This window comes from Macrotis lagotis, chromosome 1 (assembly GCF_037893015.1).
Source record: "Macrotis lagotis isolate mMagLag1 chromosome 1, bilby.v1.9.chrom.fasta, whole genome shotgun sequence".
Classification (NCBI taxonomy): domain Eukaryota; kingdom Metazoa; phylum Chordata; class Mammalia; order Peramelemorphia; family Peramelidae; genus Macrotis; species Macrotis lagotis.
The window spans coordinates 303941615-303963120 of record NC_133658.1 but is presented as its reverse complement, the minus strand read 5'-3'; the positions used below and the strand labels follow the sequence as shown (position 1 = coordinate 303963120).

The following is a 21506-nucleotide window of genomic DNA, read 5'->3' as shown; positions in this document are numbered from 1 at the left end:
TAAGTTTTCCTGACTATAGCTCTGGCACTCTATCTATATACACTGTGCCACCTGAGTAGCAGGAAACAGTCAGGATTCAAAACCAGGTCTTTTGACTGTAAATTCAATGCTCTTTCCACAGCAATACATTTATCCTCAAATAGCAAAACAAAGTACTATATGAAATCTAGACAGGAAAGGCTATTACTGACTGAGGTATCAAAGAGCTTCATAAAGGAGATGGCACATGAGATAGACTTTACAAGATGGGTAGGAATTCAACAAAAGAGAGGAAGAATTATCCTGAAATAAAGAACAACCCCATCAATAGCACAGGAGATAGGAGGGTCAGTCCATGAAGAGTGGAATACAAAGGGGAGATAAGGGAATAATATAAGATTGAAAAGGATGAATGGTGCCAGATTATAGAAGGCCTTGAATGCTAAGTAAAAGAAGTTTAACTCTGCCCAGTAAGCAATAGGAAGCCCCTGAAGATTTTTGAGAAAAGTTGGAGTGACCTAGTATATTCACATGAAAGATTTTTCTGTTAGATAATTGGTGTTGGGAAAGAGGATACACCAGAAGACCTTTCCAAGGTTTTTTTTTTTAAAAGACCTTACAGGCAATTATCAAGATATACTAGAATGGTAACAGTAGAAATAGAAGAGAAGAAACAGATATGAATAATGTTTGAGAAAGAATGGGCCTGAACTTGATAATTTATATATGAGAACTAATGTAAAGATGAGAATCAAATATGACTTTAAGATTTCAAAAATGGAAAGGATGGGGGGGATTAGGGGGAGAATTATCTCAAAGAACTGGCTCTGCTCTACAGGACAGAAAGATAGTCTGGCTATAACCTGCCACTATTCCCTGCACCTCTATAGAACTGTACAATAAACTATAAAATAGACTGCACAATAAAGTGTAAAATTACACAATACAGTGACTGCCCTCTCTTTCCTCAAGTCTCTCCAGAAAAGTGGGGAAGAGAATGGGGATCAGGCTTTTCATTCCTTTTCTTCTACTGCCCTCTAGTGTTCATTTATTGATTATCTTCAGATTTTATTTTTCTCTAGCAGGTCAATAATTTAAGAATGCAAGGGTTTCTTAAAGAGGGACATTTAATAAATATATCATCATTCTGTCTCCAGATAGCTGCTTCTACATATAGCCCCTCCCAAGAAGATGGCAATTTAGTAGAATACTCAATAACCTCTCTAGATCACCTGTGTCAGGATCTCAACTCTTCAATTCTTCCTAAGAATGAAGGAAAAGAGAAAGGGAAAAAGGGAAGGGAAGGAGAGGGGAGGGGTCGGAAGGGGAGGGATATTTTTAAAAGCATTTATTAAACACTTACTATATACCAGACTCTAATCTCCTTACCTATATTTAAATTGATCCTCCACCAACTCTGAAATATTGTGCTAATTTTATATCCATTTTACAGATGAGAAAACTGAGATATAGAGGTAAAGAAAGCGATTTGCACAGGAACACATGCCTAATAAGTATTTAAGACCATATTTGAATTCATTTCTTCCAGACCTCTGGTTCAGCCCATCCTCTAGACAGAAATCTTACCTCCAGAGCAGAGATCCTTTTCTTTTTGTTTAGCCAACAATAATAATGGGTAGCATACAGTTAGGCTATGCTACTGAGATTTCATTCTGAGCATAAGTCAACACTATTGCTTTGCTGGCTATCATGGTGCACAATGCTAAAAAGAAAGTAGTGTGGGCAGCTAGGTGGCGCAGTGGATAGAGCACTGGCCCTGGAGTCAGGAGTACCTGAGTTCAAATCCAGCCTCAGACACTTAATAATTATCTAGCTGTGTTGCCTTAGGCAAGCCACATAGCCCAATTGCCTTGGGAAAAAAAAGAAAAAAAAATAAATATAGTGGTACCTAACTGCAAATTTCGCATCTTTCTACTTCCACAATTAGTTCTATTGGCACTTTCACAGAGATATATAATTTGCACCAAAAGGCACAAATTCACTCAGACATTCATTTGCTCTAAATGTGAAGTATCTCCTCCATAAGAACAGGACTGTAATGAATTAATAGTGTCTGTTTATTTACCATCTCATATAAAGGGTCAATGATTTCCACCATGCAATCTGGTGAATCCACTATATACCTCCTCTACTCCTACTATCATGCTACTAAGTAGAATTAAAGGAAGTCATCCAAGACAAGAATTCTTCCTGGATTCTTCCTAGAAAAGTATGTTATCTAATCTCAATTGAGCCATCATCACAGTAAAGGATCCTTTTACTCCGCCTTAATTGATACTCTATTCCATCACCTACAACAGCTAGTCTAAGACTTCTTCCATCCCACCTCCTCACCCAGTTCAGCTGAGATCCTTGCCTCATTCTTTACTAACAAAATAGAGACCATTTTCCTTGAATTCCCACTTTTCAACATGTCCTAATCCTGTCATAATTCCCCAATTTGATGAAGTAGCCCACCAAAACCAACTAACTGTACCCTTGATTCTGTCTCTCTCCATATCTACAACAAATTGTCACCATATTCATCCACTCTTTCTCTAAACGTTAATCTATTTTTTTGTGTTCTGGCTTATTCTCTACTGCTTTCAAACATCCTACCATCTCTATTAAGTAGCAAAGGAAGGGACTATGTGGAGTTAATTGTTAGAACAAGGTATGGTCAAGGTATATCTCCAGAGACAAAATGAGTGAGAAGGATAGAGTGTTGACATCTGTCAGAGGTCAGTGGCTGAAATGACACCTCAATTATACATGTTCCAAGGTATGTCCATTTCCTTTGCTCTCTCTCCCTTTAACACTTTGTGATCTGACTTCTAACTTGGAAACCATTTTCTTCAAAGTTACAAATGAGCTCTTAACTGACATATTTAATAGCTTTTTCTCATTCCTCTTGAAAACAGATCACTATAGACCACCCTTTTCTTCTGAATACACTCTATTTCTATGAGACTGTTTTCTCTTAGTTCTCATCTGATAGTTCTTTCTGAGTCTCTTTTTCTAGCTGTCCTCTAACTCTAAGTGTATTCTATGACTCTGTCCTAGGACTTCTTAACTCTACATACTCACTTACTTAATGATATTTTACCCAGAAATTCCCCAACCTCCCCATGGGATATTCAAGATTTTAATCACATAAAGAATTCAGTTGAATATCTATCTATATGTATATATGTATGTATTTAAATATATATATATATATGTATAAATGGCATAAATGAGTCAGGAGCTCCAGATTGATTATTTAAGTAGTTTAATGATCTAGGGCAGCCACTAGACAGCAATCATGTATCCCCACAAAGACCACCCCAAAATCCCCATAGAGATTATGAAGGACAGAAAAATAGAAAAAAAAGGAGCTGCAGATTGACTGATATTTTGGGTTTTCCTCAACTTAGTGCTGGCCTTAGGTCCCCAACACCTGTGTGCCATATCAGTTCTATTTTGGCTGGAGTCCTGGTCATGCAAAGCTATAGACTGGTCATGCCCTGGTCATGCTCTGGTCAGCCTGCTTTCTTTTGGCTTATATTAATCTTAGTTTACATTATTCATAGCTTTCACTGATAGATACTTTTGATGGAAACCCACATCATGAAGTTTATTGCTAGAGACTTTTACTAAGAAACCCATATCATGACTTTCACTGCTTAAAAGGTTCATGATATTATAGCTTTTACAGCTTAATGGTTCCACATTCCAAGCTTTCAATCAACTGGGATCCTACAGTGATCAAATAATAATAAAAAACTAGCATTTGTATAAGGCTTTAATATTTACAAATCAGTTACCAAATATTATCTCATTTTATTCTTTTAAAAAAAAAACCTGTGAGGTAGGTGCTGCTATTATTCCCATTTTACATATGAAAAAATTAAGAAAGATAGAAATTAAATGACTTGCCCAGTGTAACATAACTACTTGCTTGATTTAAATACAGATTTTCTTGATTCCTACTTCAGCATTCCATCCCCTGCACTACCTTGCTTCATCATCAGTTCCCTTTGGTTTAATTATGATCTCTATTCACATGACTCCCATATTCATCTAACAAGCCCTAGTCTTTCCTCAATTCCAGTCCTATATCACAACTGTCTACTAGACATTTCAAATTGATTATCCCATAGGCTTTTCAAATTTATCAACCTTCCTCCACCCAATCCCACCCTTCTTCCAAATTTCCATGCTACCATGGAAGATATCATTATCTTTCAAATACTCCAGGCTTGTAGTCTGGGTTAACATCCTCAAGTAAGAACCTAAAGGCAGCTAGGTGGCGCAGTGGATAAAGTACTGGCCCTGGAGTCAGGAGTACCTGGGTTCAAATCCGGTCTCAGACACTTAATAATTACCTAACCGTGTAGCCATGTGGCCTTGGGCAAGCCACTTAACCCTGTTTGCCTTGCAAAAAAAAAAAAACCTAAAAAAATATGAATCTAAATTCAAATCCCAACTCTAGTACTCATTTCCAGTGTAATCTTGGACAAACACTTAACTTCCCTGGGTCCCAATTACCTCATCTCTAAAATGTGATAAAAGAATTAGATGGCATCAAAGTTACTTCTAGTTCTACATCAGTAATCCTATGATCTAATGACCACATATCTATTCACTCACCAAGTCATATTGTTTCTACTTTTCCAATTCCTATCCCCTTTCCTGTGTAGGTCTGATGATGTCACTCACAGACACATACTCATTAAATTCTAGTGGTTCCCTTGCACCTTCAAGATCAAATGCTATTTAGCATTCAAAGCCCTTCATGACCTAGCCCTCTCCTCCCTTTTCAAACTTCTTATACCTTACTCCTTCCCATGTCATCTTTGATTCAGTGACACTGTCTTCCTTACTGTTCCATGAAGAAGACATTCTATCTCTCTGCTCCCCATCTTTTCTCTGGCTGTCCCCCTAGAAAGTCTAGAATGCTTTCCATCTTCATCTCTACCCACTTTCTAGAGTTCCTGTAAGTCCCAACTAAAATCCCATCTTCTACAGGAAAACTTTTTCCAATCTCTCTTAAAGTTAATGCTTTCTCACTTGATTTCTTATTTTTCCAATACATATACATATATATATATATATATATATATATATATATGTATATAGCTTGCTTGTTTGTGGTCTTCTTCATTAGATTGTGAGCTCCTTGAAGGCAAGAACTGTGTTTAAAACAGTATCTGGAATAGAGTCAGCATTTGATAAATGTTTATTGACTAATTCAGAGATTTTAAGTTCTTTGAGACTAGATACTCATTCTTCTATGTATATCTCACATAGAAGGAACTTAACACCTATGGACTGATTGCTCTCCATGAATCAAGACCTTTGGGCAAAGAAGGCTCATAGCTTCATCATTCTCTCTTCACTGAAAAAAAAAGTGCCAGATGTTTCCATTGAACTAGGAATACACTTCATTGCCCTTTGAAGTAATTCTCTGAAAGCCTAAGAGCTACGATTGTATTTTAGTGCAAAAATCCTTCATGGACTAGCAAAAGCAGTATCTTTGGTTCAACAGCAAAACTGAGTCTTTCCATATCTCTACACATGCCTTTTTCCTTGCCCTTCAGAACAGACTAACAGTGGTAGCCCAAGCCAGAAGAATAGAATTAGGTGGCCAAACCTATCAATTGCCTTATAGAAGCAGCCTTAAGCTCTTCCTCTTCCTAAGAACAGTTTTGCTCAGAGATCTGAATAGAAAATGATGTCTGGGATGCTTTGGGTTTAGCAGGGGGACTCTACCCAGTGACCCAAAAACTTTTATTAAACTCCTGTGGGAAAAATAGTATAAACATTCACATATTTTCTTATCTGCTCATTTTACTCCCTGGACAGACTGACCTTGAAAAGGAGGGAGGTAGAAAAGAAGGGGTCATAGAAGATGGATACTTTATCCTTGGAAATTCCCAGGCCACAAGAATGAATGACCTTCCAAAGTAGATAGGGGAAATTCCTAGGATTCCATTCTGCCACTGGGCAACGATTCCTCCCTGTGCTGGGAAAATATAAATAGTGCAGATTATCAGACTGAAACACACAAATTGTCCTATGGAGGAGGAGTCTAATAATGCCAAGTAACAAACCACTGTACCTACCTAAGAATTCAGTGTCTAATTTTAGATATTCTCAGAGCCCTGGCAAACATATTAGCTACTTCTGATTAATTTGTTTCCAGTTTCTGCAAGACCTACCACCCACCTGCATTCCCTTCAGGCTTGGTTCCTCCTACCACTGCCACCAACTATTCTCCGAATTTCATGATCACATTTCTAAGCAGGGCCAATAGAAGGTCAATAGCATTGCACCGGATAGAGGGCAAATGAAATTCACTGTTAAAACCTTTTTCTCTTTCATATGGAATCATAGATTTAGAGATGGAAGGGCTCTCAAAGGCATTTATTCCAGCCCAGTCCTCCCAAGACACTTAAGGGAAATAAACTGAGACCCAAGCAAACAAAAAGAAATAAATCAGGGTCTAAATAAAGGGCTTAAACTATAGGAAAACAAGAAGTTACATTGGTGCTTATATAATGCTTTGGGGGGGGTTGTTTTTGCAAAGCAATGGGGTTAAGTGACTTGCCCAGGGTCACAGTTAGGTAATTAAATATCTGAGGTCAAATTTGAACTGGAATGCTCCAAACCAACACAAACCAAATCCTCCCAACACCAGCCTATCTCCTGCACCACCTAGTTACCCCTTATATAGTGCTTTAAAGTTTGCAAACATCTTTGCATTATCTATCAAACAATAAATATTTATTGTGTGCCTGTTTAATAAAAATAAATAGGCAGGGCAGCTGGGTGGTGCAGTGAACAGAGCACCAGCACTGGAGTCAGTAGTACCTGAGTTCAAATCCGGCCTCAGACACTTAATAATTACCTACCAGTGTGGCCTTGGGCAAGTCACTTAACCCCATTTTTAAAAAAGTAAATAGGCACTCTACTAGGAGAATTTAAAATCTCTACAATCAAGGAGCTTATAATCTATTCAAGTGTAATTTTTTTTAAATTTTGCTACTTCATTTAAGTCTTACAACACTGTGAGAGAAATACTGCAGAGAAAACTGAGTCAGAGAGGTTGCTCCTTGTCCATGGTCACAAAACTAGTAAATAACAAAGTCAAGATCATTTGCAAGGTTTATCTGACTCCAAGTTCAACACTATCCATTGTGGCATACTGTTTCTCAGTGGATAAAACTAGAAATTCTTTTCCCACATCTCTGAAGCTGACTCCTAATAATAAAACACTAAGGAGAAATGATTGGGGCATGATTTCTTTAAGTCCCAACTAAAATTCCACTTTCTCTTGAAAGGTTTCCCCAACTCCTCTTATTTCCAGTGCCTTCTCTCTGATAATTTTCTCCTACTTGTCCTTTATACAGATTGCTTTGTATATAATATATATATATATATATATGTTTGTATCTTGTTTCTCCCATTAGATTATAAGTTCTTTGAAAGCAAAAACTGTCTTTTACCTCTTTTTGTATCCCCAGAGCTTAATAAAACCTCTTTGCATTTAACTCCCCTCCCTGAGAAACAGAGATATTTCTTTATCTCTGAAATATCTCATTAGGGACAATCATAAAATAAGGAACTATTGGAAGAACCATATTACTTATAGGGTATTGCTGCAGTTCCAGTAATTAGTGCTTTCATCCTCTGGTTAATGTTAAGATTAGGGACAGCATTCCTTTCACAAAGCTCAAAATGCCTTCTCACTAGGATTATCTCATTTGTTTTTCCTGCAAATCAAGAAGAGGGCAAAATAATTACTTTTTTTTTCTATCTTTACAGAATGAGAATTTTTGAACCCAGGTATCTTGACTCTTTCACAAACCAGTATTCTTGGCATGATTCCATGACAGACTCAGTGACTTATTATGGAAAGTTCTTCACCAATGGATTCTAGTTTTTCCATTCCCATGTTCATTATTGTGTAATCCCAGAAAACTCATCAATAAATTAATCAAAAGTCTGAACTGAGTGAATAAATTTTTAATCAATTTGTGAAAATTTTGGACTTTGGATGAAAGAAAATTATCCTACACAAGAAATAGCTTATAAGGTTTTGAAATCAAGTAACACCTCTTAGGTAATATTTTAAAACAGCAAGTACAATCCATCAATTGAGTGGGAAAAAACTCCACTTTGGAGGATTTCTTGTTTGGGAGTTGAAGTCAAATCCCTGAGAAGCAATCACTTTGAAAGAGGGGGTTGGGGGTGGAGTAGAGAATTCCTCGATGTCTCTCTCAATCCCATTGACTATCTCATTGGAGAGACTGGACCAAAATCAGAAGGTCATGGAACATCTGAGGTCATGGAACTTAGACCAATAGACAATAATATATGTAATAGAGACCAATAATTACTGGACCAAAGACAACTTCAAGGAGAATGGGATTTCATACATGTCAAGAAGTGTTGCCTATCAACTCTACGAGATACTCATTTTCAGAGCTCAACAGAGAGTTATTTCTAAGGAAAATGCCATGAGTACTTGACAAAGAAATCTCACTTTTCTCCTGGATTTATATTTGTTAGTGTTTCACAGGTTTTCTTGGGTAGGAAGGTGGAAGGAGGGGTGGGATGTTTGTATAAATTTTCCCCTTAGTAAATGCCTTCTCTCGTGGTTCTCTTCCTTCCTCATCACTCTTCAGTCTCTTTTCCTCCATTTTTATCTAAGTCATGCTCATTAGACTCTGTCCTGCACTATCTCCTCTTTTCCTCTACTATTTCACCTCATGATCTTATTAGTCATCATGGATTCAATTATCATCTCTAATTTGATAGACAAGCAGATCTATTTTTCTAGTCCTAATCTCTCCTCTGACCCCTAGTCCACATATCCAACTGATTATTAGATATCTTCAACTGGGTGCCTCATAGATATTTTATTCAATGTATCCAAAACTGAACTCAGTACTTTTCCCACCCCCATGCCTTCCCTTCTTCATAATTTTCCTAGTAATGTCAAGGACACCACCATCCTCCCAGTCACCAAGCCTCATAATCTAGGTGTCATCCTTGACTCTTCATTCTTTCTCATCCCTCATATCCAATCTGGTACTCAGTTTCATCAATTTGAGTGTAACATCTCTCACACAGGCAGCTTTTCATAGCTGACACTGTTACAATTCTGGTCCAGACTCTCATCACGTCAAACCTGGACTATTGCAAAAGTTGGCTGATCTCAAATCTCTTCCCATTCTAATGCATCCTCCACCCAGGTGTCAAATTGACCTTCCTAAAACAAAGGTCTTTTTGTTTGTCTCTGTCTCTGCCTTTCTCCTCCACCACCACTCCCCTCTCTCTGCTTCTTTTTCTCCCCATCTCCCCTATCTCCTTGAAAGCCAAGATGGTTTTGGCTTTATTTTTTGCCTTTCTCTGTGTCTCCAGTGTTTAGCACAGTATCTAATGTATATAAACACCAAGTGTTTGCTGACTGGCTGACTGACTTTAGGAACCCAGACCACCAAGGCAGAAGTGAGTTAAGGAAATGGTCCCATAGGACAGTAACCCATAAGTTCCTGAACTTAATATCCTGGGTCTAGTGAAGGGAAAATGAGTTCTTCAGAAAGGACCCAGAAGAAGAAAAACCACAGCCTTGGAGTCCGGTCTAATTATTAAATAAAACACAATGCTTTTAGATTTCTTGGGTTTGCTGTATGATAACAATTATCTCCTCCTTATTTACTCAGTACATTATCAAATCCTTATGCATAATGATATTTCAAATCAACTGTCTAGAAGGGAATCAAAGGGTAATAATATTATTATCCAGGATAATAATTATGATTATGATCAGGATAGGCTTTGTCTACCAGGCCAAGAAAAATTTGATGTTTTAGTTTTATCTCTTACTAAAACCAAAATAGGAAGACCATCTAATTTGGAATCTAATCCCTACCCACATATATATTAGACAGAGTTCAATATCAGTGACTTCATATCTGCAATATAAATAAGTTTAAGGTTAGGGAACAAGTAAAAATAAGCAATTAACAAACCTCTTTCCTTCAAAATTTTAGAACTAACTTCTCATTGCTAACATGCTAGATACCAATCATTAATTGACTAATTCCAACTAAACTCCCCTATGTCTTTGAGTCCTTTCCACAACAAACCTTCTTCCTTGATTACTAAGGATTTTGTTTTTTTTTTTGGAGCCTCTAACCAGAATCCTTTGGGGGGGAGGTAACAATGATGTAATTTTTAAGTCAGGCAAATTAGGAAAAGATAAATTGGAACAATAATTTTTTTTAGGTTTTTGCAATGCAAATGAGGTTAAGTGGCTTGCCCAAGGCCACACAGCTAGGTAATTATTAAGTGTCTGAGGCTGGATTTGAACTCAGGTCCTCTTGACTCCAGGGCTAGCGCTCTATCCACTATGCCACCTAGCCATCCCTGGAACAATATTTTTTTTATAACTGAAAGGGATGGGGTGGCTAAGTGGCTAAGTGGTGCAGTGGATAGAGCACCAGCCCTGGAGTCAGGAGGACCTGAGTTCAAATCCAGCCTCAGACACTTAATAATTACCTAGCTATGTGGTCTTGGGCAAACCACTTAACCCCATTGCCTTGCCAAAAAAAAAATAATAACTAAAAGGAATCTTAGAGATTATGTCAAACTGTCAAACTCATATTTTTCCCCAGAAAAGGAAACTGAGACCCAGAGAAAGTGACTTGACCATGTTCATACAATGAGTTATAATCAGGTCAGATATAAGAATCCTTAAAGATTACCTACATGTGCTTGGGCTACTTATAATTTCATAGACCTAGCTGGAAGAGAACATATAGTCTAATCTCCTCATTTTTATAAATGAATAATCTGTTGGGGGGGGAAGTTAAATGACTTATCCAAGGCCATACAATTATTAAGTGTCTGAAAAGAATTAGCCAGTGAGACAGGAAAGGCCATCCCCTCAATGGATTTTTAAGAACAGTGATCCTAACTTCTCACTCTCTTCTCTTTGGAGCATGTTGCTTTGCTCCCAAAAGAGCAGACCGCCCTTCCTTTTGATTTTCCATGATGGGAGATCTCTCTTCTCTCTTCCCAGCAGCAAGGACTATTACATGCATATAGCAATGAGAAAATACTCACCTCCTCTGCTTTGTGATTCCTTTCCTATGTACAAGTATCTGAACCAGAGATAGATGTTTCTAGTTTAAGAAGCAACTTCATGAATATGATAAGTCACAATACTCCTGGATCAGGAATCTGGTTGTCAAAAGGAGGTGTCTCAATAATATTATTTCTGAGTAGAAAATTATCACTGCCAAGATGATATTACAGAAAAGAGAACCAAAAAAGTCCAAACCACGTACTGGTTCATCTAAAGATTCAGTTTGTGAATAGATAGTACTGATCAAGGAGCGGCTAAGTGGCACAGTGGATAAAGCACCAGCCCTGGAGTCAGGAGTACCTGGGTTCAAATCCAGTCTCAGACACTTAATAATTACCTAGCTGTGTGGCCTTGGACAAGACACTTAACCCCATTTGCCTTACAAAAAAAAAAAAAGAAGTCCTCCTCAGCCAAGATAAAAAAAAAAACATAGTACTGATCAGAGGTGAAAGTAAAATAATCTATTTAGCAGTCTGCCTTGAATCTTCACACTTCACATTAAAGAAGAATATATTAGTAGTGCTATGGATCTATATCATGTTCTAAGTACTTGTCAATATTTGCTTATGAATATTTTGTGTTTTAAGCATTTCTTTTATGTTGTAGGAAATAAATAGCCTACCTAGACTGATTTACTTTGTACATAGAGTATCTTTCTAAATGCTGACCCTGTCAATTAAATTTTGAAGGGATTCTACAGATGAGCCATGTTCAATCTTTTCCAGTTGCATCTATGTCTTTGTTGACTCCATTTGGGGTTCTATCGGCAAAAAATTGGTTTGTCATTTTCTTTTCCAGTTCATTTTGCAGACAAAGAAACTGAGGCAGAGATAGAGCCAAGATGGCAGCAAGAGAAGAGCCTCTCTTAGGTCTCTCTCCAAAATATTTCAAAAACCTTAAAATTATGACTCTAAATTATCGAGAGACAGAACCCACAGAAAGATCCAGTGAGGCAATTCCCCAGCCCAAGGTAACCCGTAAAATGGTGGGGTTGGAGGGGTGGCACCATGCTGGAGTGAAAGAACTTCAGCCTCCCAGGAACAGACCCAGGTCACCTGGGAGCTCAGGCCCCTGGGAACTCCAGCTCCCAGAAGCAGAAGCAGTTTCCTGACCTGCACCCCAGGGAGCACCAAGCACAACTTGGAAGATCAGCAGGGAGACCTCTGCCAGAGCGAGTGTGAAACCCAGGCCCTTGGCACAGCCATGGCACTCAGTGTAGCCCAGATTCCAGGAAACAGAAGCAGGCCCATGTAGCAGCCCAGCAGGAGCCTCAAGGCAGCTGAGCCCCGAGAGCTCAGCCCACAGAAAGTAAGGGATTGTAGGGAGACTGCCAAGGTCTATCCTCTGTCCCTGGGGCAGGACTCTGGAGATTTAACCATATTCAGATACTAGTCGCAGTCTAGATCCCCCATAGAGCAGAGAACCCCCCCCCCATAGCCTCCAGGGCAGAGGGATGAGCTTGTGGTCATTCACAGACCAGGAGAGCTGTCAGAGTCAATAACACTCAAAAACTCAGAAAGTACCCCAAAACCAGGCATAGGCAGGGGAAATGAGTAAACAGGAAAAAAAAGGAACCTGACCATAAACAATTACTTTGGTCTCATGGAGAATCAAAATACTCAATCTGAAGATGAGAAAGTGCAAGCTGCTGCATCTGAAGACTCCATGAAATATAGAAATTGGGCTCAGACTATGACAGAGTTCAAAAAAGATTTTGAAAATCAAGTAAGGGAGATAGAAGAAAAATTGGGAAAAGAAAGGAGAGAGATGCAGGAAAAGCATGAAAATGAAATCAATACCTTAGAAAAGGAGATCCAAAAAAAAATGTTGAAGAAAATAACATGTTAAAAACCAGTTCCTTGGGCAAGCCATTTAACCCCATTTGCCTTGCAAAAAAAACCCAGCTTAGGTCAAATGGATAAAATAATTCAAAAAGTTATTGAGGAGAAGAATGCTTTAAAAAGCAGAATTGGCCAGATGGAAAAGAAGATAAGAAATCTCTCTGAGGAAAACAAATCCTTCAGATGTAAGAATGGAGTTGAAGGAAGCTGATGGACTTTATGAGAAATCAAGACACAATAATTCAACACCAAAAGAATGAAAAATTAGAAGAAAACATGAAATATCTCACTGAAAAAAACAACTGATCTGGAAAAATAGATCCAGAAAAGATAATTTAAAAATTATTGGGCTACCTGAAAGTCATGATCAGAAAAAGATCCTTGACCTCATTTTTAAAGAATTTCCACAGGAAAATTGCCCTGATATCCTAGAAGTAGAAAGCAAAATGGAAATTGAAAGAATCCACCAATTTCCCCCAGAAAAAGATCCAAAAATAAAAACAACCCTCAGGAATACTATAACTAAGCCCCAGAACTCCCAAGTCAAAGAGAAAATATTACAAGAAACTGAGGCAAACAGACAGGTGAAGTAACTTGCCCCATGTCTCATAGCTAATAAGTATTTGAGGATTTGAACTCAAGTCCTCCTGACTCCAGGCCTAATACTATCCACCATACAACATAGTTGCCATATAGATTGGTCATACCTAAATTTTATTCAAGAGATTTTTCATGGGATATTGGAGTGGGCCATAATGAGCCCAAAGTTGGGAGAAAAGTTTCTCTTTTTAGAGATCTGGTTCCCCCAGGATTGAACTTAGTATATTTGAACCCAGAAGCAGGACCCCTTGTGTAGGAAGGGACATTTCCTGGGCTTCATGAAATAGACATTCACAAACACATACACACACACATATACATACACACATATGAGTTGCATTAATATGTATTTCAATATATGTTCCCTAAATGCACATTTACATTGTATGTGTATGTATTTGAGCCTATATACATGTGTGTTACATGTTGGGTTCTTGTGCATTGTTCTGTGTGTTTATGTATGTGGTATATGTGTATGTGTGTATGTAAAGATATATAAATATAAGTTAAGGCTAAGTACCATGCCTAAAGTTATATACATACTTGTTCAAGAACAGCTGGGATAAAAAGGCTGGTCTTCATTCTTGAAGACCAGCATGCAGAACATCACTTTCTCTGAAACAAGACTGAGACCCAACATAGAGGAAAGTTGGTTTCAGGCCAGCAGTAACTCTCTGTTGGTAGACACCACCTTCTGATCCCTTATTATAGAAGTTCCAGAACTCTCCTAACTGCTCAAGACATGAGCCATAGAAGGAGGAAGAATGTGGGACTTTTTCAACTTAGTAAGGTGTCATCATAAAAGATCTTGGATTTATGTTTGGAAGGGACTAACCTTTTCATTTTTTAAAACAGGAAAACTGAGCCCCAGGGGTCTCATGTGACCTTAACCAAGGTCAGAAAAGTTTTAAATCAATAAAACTCAGATTTAAACCTAGATCTTTGGCCTCTACAGAATGCTGAATTAGTGATGCCTAGAAGGACATTCAGACAGAGGTGTCCAAAAAATAATTTCAGACTGGAGCATAAGAAAAATATTAATACTGAATACGTAAATCTGGAAATTATCTAAAGAGATGATCATGGAATGCTTGGGATGCTGATGAATTTGTCTAAAGAAAAGAAAGAGGAGGTGTCAGAACATAGCCTGGACAACTCAGGATCAGTCAGGACTATGAGAGATAAGTTTGAAGATTTTATTGAGGAAGGAGTACTCTTAAGGCAAGTCCAATTGGCTTTTCACCTCTGATGGCATAAGCAAAAGGTGCCAATAAACTGGGAAGGAGGAAATTTCTAGCCTGGACATAGAACATCTAAGATATAGCATCTAGTGTGTCACTTGATCCTCATAACAACCCCTTGAAACTTTTTTTAAAGTTTTATTCCCAACAACCAGTAAGGCAAGGATAATTTTACAAAGGTAGCCATTTCACATTGGAAGCTATACACTCTGAGATTAAGACCCTTTCCTTATATCACAGAGCTACTCAGTGAAAAGGCCAGATCTAGAATCCAGGTCACATACCAAACTAATGAGATTACCTAATCATCCAGCTGATGCAACAATTAAAAAAAATTTTTTTAACCTAGCAGGTCAGACAGCCTAGGAGAAAGGAATACTTCAGAGAAATCTCTCTATGTAAGCAAAGCAGGGGGGCATTTTCTAAACTGTTAAAAACATTTTTGTGCTGAGGAAGATTTTTTAACCCCTTCTGCAATTGTGACCTAATGTCCAATGTCATATTTCCCCTAGGGAACCAGCCTGCAGGGTGGAGACCAGAATCAATCAAACTCCCTCCCCTTTCAGTTCAAAGAAATCATTGGAAAAATGCCAGGTTTTGAAAAACTGAACCCTTCAAAGTAGTCCCAAATTTTTCTTGCTGAGGGTACCTGTTTGTGTTTCCAAGTGGAAAACTTAAGAGCAATGAAAAAAGAGGGAGTTAATTTTAACTGGGTGCTTGCCTGTACCTAAGACTAGGAGAAGAGAGGTGTGAAGAGTTCTGTGACCCCCAGCTGAGTAACTGGAATGTCAGGAGAAAAAAAAACAGTTCTTTTACTTATTCAAAGTTAACTTCCCAGCAAGTTGAAGCATGCCTAGCTCAGCTGGGGGGACAAGGCATATTATTTTAAAGAGCCTTTTGAAATTTCACATTTAATTAAATGGGCATCTTAATTCCTTTAGAAGAGGAATGAAAACAAAACAAAACATTGTTAAACTTCTGAAGTCCCAGGGAAGCTTTTCAAATCTGGCTTCCTAAGAGGCTGTTGTGTTTGTGAGCTGTCCACCATTGTACATCAAAAGACCACCTACCAAATGAGAATTTCCATTCTGAGTGAGAGCATTATGTGAAGTTCTTACTAGATATGGTTCCATTGGTCAGGACAATAATCAGGAGGAAGAAGAAAAGAGAAATACAATATTGTGGAGGAAAAAATAATTATGTTAAAGGCAATTATCAGAACTGGTCCTATCAGTGCTCAGAAAGCCTTAACAAGGTCAAACTTTCTTATTTTTATTCTAAGACAGCTAAATGGTTAAGCATCATCCCTCCTATGTTAAAGGCAATTATCAGAACTGGTCCTATCAGTGCTCAGAAGCTCTAACAAGGTCAAACTTTCTTATTTTTATTCCAAGACAGATAAATGGTTTAGCTTCATCCCTCCTCAAATACTTCTATGGCCCTGGGCAAGTCATTTAATCTCTTAGCCTCAGTTTCCTAATCTATAAAATGGGGGTAGAAGTTGTAGTGTTGTACAACAGAGTTGTAGTGTTGATCAACTGAGATAATCTCTGTAAAGTATTAAATAAATGCTAGCCAGTATCATTATCTGCTCTCCACAACTCCATGGCCCATGGGGTATGTATGCTATAAAACTTATACCCTAAGCATCTTTTTCTCTTCTCTTCCTCTTTTTCTTATCTGAAATTAAAGTTTTCTTTTTTAATTATATTTTTAATTTATTTTTATTTATTTAAGGCAATGGCGTTTAAGTGATTTGCCCAAGGTCACACAGCTAGGCAATTATTAAGTGTCTGAGGTCAAATTTGAACTCAGGTCTTCCTGACTCTAGGGCCAATGCTCTATCCACTTCACCCCTAGCTGTAGAGTTTTCTTTAGGAGAACCTTTGTAGTATACTTTTCAGATCTGCTTTTTCACAATCACCACCACCACCATTCCACAGGCTAAACTCAATGTTCTAGTGATTCTTTTAAATAACCAAAAGCAAGAATATTGTCTGCCTCAATCTCTCCCCTTCTCACCCAGCTCAACTGTTAGAACCATCTCCCTTAAGAACCTTTCCCTGTTGTATTTTTCATCTCCTGCACAAAAATAAAATATTTTCATTGTAATCTTTAGGTGAAGCAATTCATTAAACACACACACACACACACACATACACACATTGTAACCATATCATATCTGTATGTATCACAGCCCAGTTCACCCCTCTTCAGACTGTCCCATTTATGAAGAAGAGGTAAAGCTGGGTTAATTTTGATTCATCCCTTTTGAGCAGACATATAAATTCTTTCAATAGTAAGTCACATGATAAGAAATCCATATTCATGGGGTCACTAAGGGCTCTATGAATTTTTTATAATTACTAATTGATCCAAACTGGCTAGTCTGACACCTGGGGCAGTCATTCAATGGTAGCAACAAGTAATTGTTAGCCTCGACTGGTTTGTGTGTGAGTGAGCTAACTAGATATTTTTAAAATGCCTTTCTAAAGGTCTCAGTTATATTTGACCTGAAGGCTTCCTAAATCCAGAGAATTCACAACTGGAAGGCACTTCAGAGATCACTTAAGTATGGGAACTCGTTTGCTCATTCCCCCCCAAATACCTTGACTGAGGTAAAATCAGATGTATCCCTTCTTTCTATGAAGGTGTCCACAGTGATGGTGACAGGCTGGGAAGAAGAGAACCCTACTCAGTAAAGCCAGTCCCCAGAAATAGTGTCATGACCCAGCCTCAGTGATGCTTCTAATCCCAAATCCTATCTCCTGCCATTTAAATTTGTTCTGTCATCATATATTTGCAAACATGTCTATTTGATTTCAAATTAAAATGTCTTTTAGCCTAGTTAAAAACAAAACATACTCAGGAAAAAAAACTGACAGACATGATAGTAAACAAAGAAATATTTTTGGAGCCTGAATGCAGATATTTCAGATGCTGAGAGTTCAAATTGACAGAATTTTCATGTGATGAAGCACATGAATATTAAAGTAGGGGCATTTTGTGGAAACCAAAAAAGGGGAAAATTTAAGGCTTCTTCCTACCAAAGTTCATTGTTACTCTCACTTGCTTATCATAGTCTTGTTTCTTGTCTCTTGAGATCAGTATGTTCATAATTCATCAACAATTCTCCAAATTAAATATTATTCAGTTAACATTTCCCAAATGTAGTAAGAGCATAATTCAGAATCTCTATATTTGAACAATGCATTTCCCCCAATGAATCATGAACTTTAAATATATGTTGGGGAGAGAGAGACTGAATATAGTTTTTACAGATAATAAAGAGTAGGCATCCTGAAATCACTTGACTTTGCTTCAAGTTATACCACAGGTTCCTCACAGGAGAATTCAAAAGTGGTTCATGAGTATCCAGAGAAAATAGAAGAGTACTTTGAAGTTTGAAGGATTTATCTTGTTGCATTTTTCCCCAATATCTCATATCTGGGATGGCAGGATCTATCCAAGAGCACAGCATCAATCAGGAGGATTTCCAAAAGTAACATCTGAAGCATAAATCCCAAGGAGGAGAATTTCTCTCAACTCTATTCCAAGATTATCAAGATGGAAAGGATCTCATGTCCCCTTGGCCAAAGACAGCTCTATAAATAAGTCATATGGGCTGGACTTGGGTCTGATGGGGGAATACAAGACCTCTCAGCTCTTCCTCTCAGCAGCAGTTCCATCCTTTGCAGAGGAGTTTTTGGCCTCCGATGCTCCAGCTTCATTTTCCAGATGTGTAGCTTCTTCCATTGGCTGTTCTCCCTGCTTCCCTGAAATTTCCACCACCTTGGTGCTTTTGCTTGCATTACACCCCATCTTCAACCTGCTGGCTCAAAAGGGTCCTTAGCTGTTCAGAGAGGAGGAAGGTTTGGGTAACTAAATAAATTCGGAGCAGCCTTTTCTCCTCCTACCAGTTAAATAACCTTTCCCTATAATATTGTTGAGGGAAAAAAAAACTAGTTTGGTTTCTATGGCCACAGTCTAATGCTGCCAAGTTGAGCTATGCATAATAAAGCCCCCTGTCAAGGCTAAGGGGAAGACCCACAGGAGAATTGTGTCATATTAACTGGATCTGTGCCAGAGACTGAGCCCTGTTCATTTCACCTGGAGAATTTGCTCTTGTTTAACTTTTAACTTCCTCACATCCACATCAGTACCCCCTACTTAGTTACCTGTAAACAGCAGATGTTTACTGACTAAGGAGACCCTGTTGCTGAGCAACCGGTCCTGACCTCCCTCTGGCTCAATATCAACATGGAGCTGTTTGCCCAGATGACAGTGGACTCTGAGCTACCCATCGCCATAAAGTAAGGATTCTTAACCTTTTTCTAAGTCATGGGCCTCTTTGGCAGTCTGTTGAAGTCTAAGGACCTTTCCTCAGAACAATGTTTTTAAATGAATAAAGTAAAATACATTTGTTGGTCAAATGTTTTTCATTTGTATCTCCAGCTTATTTAAAGATGAAAAAACTGAGGCAAACAAGATTTTAAAAAGACTTGTCTAGGGTTACCAACTAGTAAGTAAGGGTTTGAGGCCAGATTTGAACTTAGATCCTCCTGACTCCAGGCTCAGCATGCTATTCACTGCCCCACCTAGCTGCCCCCATAAAATAAAATACATATTTTAAAAGATATTTAGAAAAGTCACAAAATTCCTTCTGGATTACAAAGGATATCAATTATATTGAATATAGTTATATATTTTTTTTAATTTCACAGACCTCAGTTTAAGAACTCCACCCTAAAGAAACCCAGTCTAACCCAGTCTCTAAGTATATGGTCATCAAAGTGGTCTCTAGAGATGACCTAAAATGTGCAGAGATTTCTCATTCCAGCAGAGGTATCTCTCAGTTTAGTCACATCACTCTGCCCACTATTCTCTCCTCCCAACTTTTTGACAACATTTAGTCTTACAATAATTTCTACATAAAGGAAACAAAGTATATCTCCCATATCTTGGCTTCCCTTCTTTATCCCTTTCCCTTCAGGGGAGCTACCGCTCCCTGAGTACATCATGCTCTCCCCTTTAAAAAAAATAACTAAGTACCTTCTAGGTATGAAACCTACCATTAAAGAATGAAGAAACGTGAAGATGGATAAGTCACAGTCTCAAAGTCTGATCTGGAAGATGGGGCAACTAAAAAATTTAATCAAAATACATTATAACCAAATGGTATAGGAGTGATAACTAGAAATTATGTCATTTGTACCATATCAATAATCAATTATTACCACTCCCAAGAATCAAATTGTTCTTATGAAAGGGTGAAGCTTCTAATGGTGGAAGTTCAAGTCTCAGTTCACTAATGAGTCCTTCCAAAGATCTCTCTTTCTTATTTGACTCTTCATAATACTCTTCTGCAGCCTACTTCCTGTCTCTCTTACTTCAAGATAATAATAATAATGTTAGCATTTATATAGTGCTTTAAGGTTTACAAAGTAATTTCCAAATAGTATTTCATTTTATCCTAACAACAACCCTGAAAGGTAGGTCCTATTCTTTCCCCATTTTGTAGATGAAGAAACTGTGACCCAAAGAGAATAAGTGATTTGCCCAAGGCAGTCTCACAGTTAATATATATCTGAGGCAGGATTTAAACATAGGTTCAGCATGCTATCCAAAGAAGCATTGTCTAACAAACACAATCAAGCCAATTCCCTTTTCTCTCATAGACCATGTCAAATATAAAAGATTTATCAGGCATTTAATTATCTTTTTTATCTTAGAATAATTGATGATGATGATAATGATGGTGATGGTGATGGTGAAAGCTAACTTTTATATATATATGTGCCAGGAACTGGGTTAAGTGCTTTAAAATTGTTATCTGATCCTTACAAGAGGGAGATAGGTACTATTAGTATCCCCATTTAACAGAAAAGGAAACTGAGGCAAAGGGTGGTTAAGTGACTTACCCAGGTTCATACAACTAGTAAGTATCTGAGATTATATTTAAGATCAGTAGACCTGAACTATCCATTGTGCAACTTAATGTTTATTCAAGTTCCTTCTCAATCTCCTATAAAGATAAGAAAATAACATTAAAAACCTTTCAGCAGAAAGAAAAACCTCAGAATTTTGAATCATATTAAAAAAAGTCAAGGATAACAGGGGCACATTTGACTGATTTAAATAATTCCTAAGCTCTGTATCTATAAATTTCATTCTCCTTCTAAGATATAGACATTAACTTTATAGGAAGAGACAGTTTTAGATATTTTGAAGCACTGTACAGTTTTCTACAAATGAAAAAAGATTGGAAATTTTTCTTTATTTCAAAACCTTGAGGGGTGAGTGTGTGTGTCTTAAGAGTTCATGGTATCTTTCAGGTAACATAATAGGTAAGTACTTTAAAAAACATTAATTCAATAATAACATTTCAGAAAGAGTTAATAAAATGTCTTGGTAATCCACTTATAAATTGAAAGTTCAAAGGAAGATCTTAAGATTATGTCTTTTTAAATTTCCTAAACAACAGATACCAAGAGTTTAGTGTATTTATTGCTATGAGAAAATCAATGAATCATTTCAAAGTTAAGCTCATAATAAAATTCACACATGCATTCAACAGTAACTAAGCACTAAAAAAGAAAGAAATGCTAAATGACATTGCATGCCTCTGAGAAAAAGGAAATTATTAAAAGCCAACAAAAGACTTATACTGCCCAAAATTATTAGAAATAAAGAAAACTGGGGCAG

The 21506-nt window shown here is 37.6% G+C and overlaps 2 long non-coding RNA genes across 2 annotated transcripts in view; one reads left to right on the top strand and one right to left on the bottom strand.

Moving 5' to 3' along the window:
* Positions 1 to 17695: 17695 nt before the first annotated feature.
* On the bottom strand, positions 17696 to 19590 carry LOC141505473 (uncharacterized). The gene is made up of 2 exons (XR_012473612.1): positions 19528 to 19590; positions 17696 to 18654 (listed from the first exon to the last, which is right to left on the bottom strand). It is a non-coding gene; the product is annotated as an uncharacterized LOC141505473 (long non-coding RNA).
* The window catches only part of LOC141505472 (uncharacterized), a 47598-nt gene continuing 45125 nt past the window's right edge, over positions 19034 to 21506 (top strand). The window contains exon 1 of the long non-coding RNA XR_012473611.1: positions 19034 to 19114. This is a non-coding gene — a long non-coding RNA (uncharacterized LOC141505472). The remainder of the gene's footprint in view (positions 19115 to 21506) is intronic.